Source organism: Otolemur garnettii, unplaced genomic scaffold (genome assembly GCF_000181295.1).
Source record: "Otolemur garnettii isolate 467f Iridium unplaced genomic scaffold, OtoGar3 scaffold00119, whole genome shotgun sequence".
Lineage (NCBI taxonomy): Eukaryota > Metazoa > Chordata > Mammalia > Primates > Galagidae > Otolemur > Otolemur garnettii.
Window position 1 is genome coordinate 5,990,883 of NW_003852514.1, and position 3,587 is coordinate 5,994,469.

At 46.3% G+C, this 3,587-nt stretch overlaps 1 protein-coding gene and 1 pseudogene across 2 annotated transcripts in view; one reads left to right on the forward strand and one right to left on the reverse strand.

Moving 5' to 3' along the window:
* OGDH (oxoglutarate dehydrogenase) overlaps nucleotides 1–3,587 on the forward strand; it is a 90,709-nt gene that overhangs the window by 33,414 nt on the left and 53,708 nt on the right. The gene's annotated exons all lie outside the window — the stretch shown is intronic.
* LOC111727708 lies at nucleotides 1,615–2,086 on the reverse strand (annotated as a pseudogene).

The following is a 3,587-nucleotide window of genomic DNA, read 5'->3' on the forward strand; positions in this document are numbered from 1 at the left end:
CTACTTCTAGAACCAGGATAGACAGCCACGGCGTGATTTCCCTGCTCATCTCTGCTTTCAGAACAAGGATGGTGGCCAACACATGTGGTCCCCAGGCATCTCTACTTCTAGAACTAAGATGAGCAAACCAAGGCACACAGTCCCTAGTCATCTCTGCATCCACCAGAGTGGGAGCCAAGGCATGTAGTCCTCAGTCACCCTTGCTTCCAGAAAGTAGAGAGTGCTTGAGCCTGCTGGAAAAGGTCCAGAATATCAGAAACACTTGGGGGTATCCAACATGTTTGTGTACAGCTACCTTCCAGATTCCTGTGTCCTTATACAGCCTTATCTTGCCCTACCTAAGGTGTCCTCTGTTTTTTCCTAATAAGAGTAAGTCAGTTTGGTAGCACCTGTGGCTCAGTGAGTAGGGCACTGGCCCCATATACCAAGGGTGGCAGGTTCAAACTTGGCATCAGCCAAACTGCAACAAAAAATAGCCAGGCATTGTGGTGGACGCCTGTGGTCCCAGCTACTTAGGATAGGCTGAGGCAAGAGAATTGCCTAAGCCCAAGAGATAGAGGTTGCTGTGAGTTGTTCTGTCTCAAAAAAACAAAACAAAACAGGCAAAAAGCCTGTGACGCCACAGCACTCTATCTACCAAGGGCAACAAATGTCTCTTTTAAAAAAAAGAAAGAAAGAAAGAAAAGAAACAGTAAAACCGTAAATAGTTGATTTGTTAAAACATTTAAAAATTGTTATTGAGATATAGTTTGCATAACAAATGTCACCATTTTCAAGTGTGCAGTTTGATAGGTTTTGAGTTTTTTGTTTGTTTGTTTGTTTGTTTTGCAGTTTTGGGCTGGGGCTGGGCCTGAACCCTCCACCTCCAGCATATGGGGCCAGCACTGCCCAAGTTTTGAGATTTTTCTTTTTAAGAAACAAGGTCTTGGCTGGGCATGATAGCTCATACCTGTAATCTTAGTACTTTGGGAGTCCAAAGAGGGTGGCTCACTTGAGGCTTTTGAGTTCAAGACCAGCCTGAGCAAGAGAGAGACCCTGTCTCTACAAAAATATAGAAAAGTTAACCAGGCATAGTGGCAGGAGCCTGTTGTTCCAACTACTTGGGAGACTGAGGCAGGAGGATTGCTTGAGCCCAGAGTTTGAGGTTGCAGTGAGTTACAATCATACTACTGCATTCTAGCCTAGGCAACAGAGCAAGACCTTGTCTCAAAAAAATAAAAGAAAGAAAAAAAGAAAAGAAAATGAGATCTTGCTGTGTTGCACAGGCTGGTCTTAAATTCTTAAGCTCAAGCCATCCTCCTATCTCAGCCTCCTAATACCTAAGAACATGCACTGCAGATTTTTTTTTTTTTTGCCTGTTTTGTTTTGTTTTGTTTTGTTTTTTTGAGACAGAGTTTTAAGCTATTGCCCTGAGTAGAATGCTGTGGTCACAGCTCACAGCAACCTCAAACTCTCGGGCTTAAGCAATTCTCTTGCCGCAGCCTTCCAAGTAGATGAGATTACAGGTACCCACCACAACGCCCGGCTATTTTGTTTTGTTGTTGTTGTTGTTGCCATTGTTGTTTTAGCTGGCCTGGGCTGGGTTCAACCCACCAGCCTCAGTGTATGTGGCCAACGCCCTATCACTGAGCTTCCGGCTTTGTGTTCTTATTGATGCTGTTAGACTCAGGCCTTGACTGTGTACTTCCTCAGTGGATACAGCCATTCCTTGTGCTGCTACTTCTTGGTCTTCAGGTACTTCTCATGCTTGTCAAGTCACATTACATGGCATGTGTCTCCTTAGGCCAAGGTCCATGGGCTTGTACTTCTTGCCCTTATAGAACTACCCTGAGGTTTTCTTTCTGAGTCTGGATAATGACGGTGAGAACGTGGGCAATGGATTTATGGCCGACTCAGATTTGGGAGAGTTTGGATGCCACGCCACCTGTCACCTTGGTGACTTGGAGCTGGGACAATTGAGATCATCTAGCTATTTCAAGAGCTCCTCCTCCTCCTTACTATAAAGGCCCCAAGCCTTAATCTTGGCCATTGCTGCACAAGCCACTGCCACCTGCTCCAAGGGAAAGAGCTACAGTGGTTTTTAATATACCCCTAATGGTTTGATTTTTATTTTATTTATTTATTTATTTTTTTGAGACAGAGCCTCAAGCTGTCCCCCTGGGCAGAGTGCCGTGGCATTACAGCTCACAGCAACCTCCAACTCCTGGGCTTAAGCGAGTCTCCTGCCTCTGCCTCCCAAGTAGCTAGGACCACAGGCGCCTGCCACAACGCCCGGCCATTTTTTGGTTGCAGCCATCGTTGTTGTTTGGCGGATCCGGGCTGGGGATTCGAACCCGCCACCTTAGGTGTACGTGGCTGGCGCCTTAGCCGGTTGAGCTATAGGCGCCGAGCCAATTTTTATTTTATTTATTTATCTTTTGGAGACAGAGTCTGTCATCCTGGTTAGAGTATCATGACATCTTGGTTTAAAACAACCTCAAACTCTTAGGCTTGAGCAATCCTCTTGCCTCAGCCTCCCAAGTAGCTGGGACTATAGGCATCCGCCTGCCCGGCTAATTTTTTTTTTTTTTTTCAGACAGAGTCTCATCTTACCGCCCTTGGTAGAGTGCTGTGGTGGCCCAGCTCACAACAACCTCCAACTCCTGGGCTTAGGTGATTCTCTTGCCTCAGCCTCCCGACTAGCTGGGACTACAGGTGCCCGCCACAACACTCAGCTATTTTTTTGGTGCAGTTTGGGCAGGGCTGGGTTTGAACTCACCACCCTCAGTATATGGGGCGGGTGCCCTATCCACTGAGCCACAGGCACTGCCCCAGCTAATTTTTCTACTTTTAGTAGAGATGGGGTCTCACTCTTGCTAGGCTGGTCTCAAACTCTTGAACTCAAGCAATCCACCTTTCTTGGCCTCCTTCAGTTGGTACCCAGCCTAGTGTTTTGATTTTTTTTTAAATTATTTTTTCTGAATACCAAAAGGAATATTTTAAGCACTCCACAGACTCTCTTCAAAAAACATTTTCACCGAGAGGCCAGACTGCCCTAGGTGAGGCAGACAGGCCAGACCTGCACATCATCACAATGTGTTTTCTAATTTGTGGCTGTCTGCAGTATACAGCAGTGCTCTCAGTAGTGGTGCATCTGTATCCAGGACAGCATTATAGAAGAGCCTGCCTGAAAAGCGAGAAGACCTTAAGGACCAATCTCAAAGTTTCTGTAGGCATCTCTATTCCTCTCATCTCCAGACGTGGACAGACCTATTTGATATCCACCCAAATCCCAACAGGAAGCACATCTAGATAGCATCTTGGTAGAAGGCTAACACAAAAATCAAGTAAAATTCTCCTCTCTGAATTTTTCAAGGCTATCTAATCAGAGTATATTGATGGAAGAATCTTAAAAACTGGAGAATGGGGCTCAGTGCCTGTGGCTCAAGTGCTAAGGCGCCAGCCACATACACCTAAGGTGGAATGTTCGAATCCAGCCCGGCCCGCCAAACAACAATGACAGCTACAACCAAAAAATAGCAGGGCATTGTGGCGGGTGCCTGTGGTCCCAGCTACTTGGGAGGCTGAGGCAGGAGACTCTCTTGAGC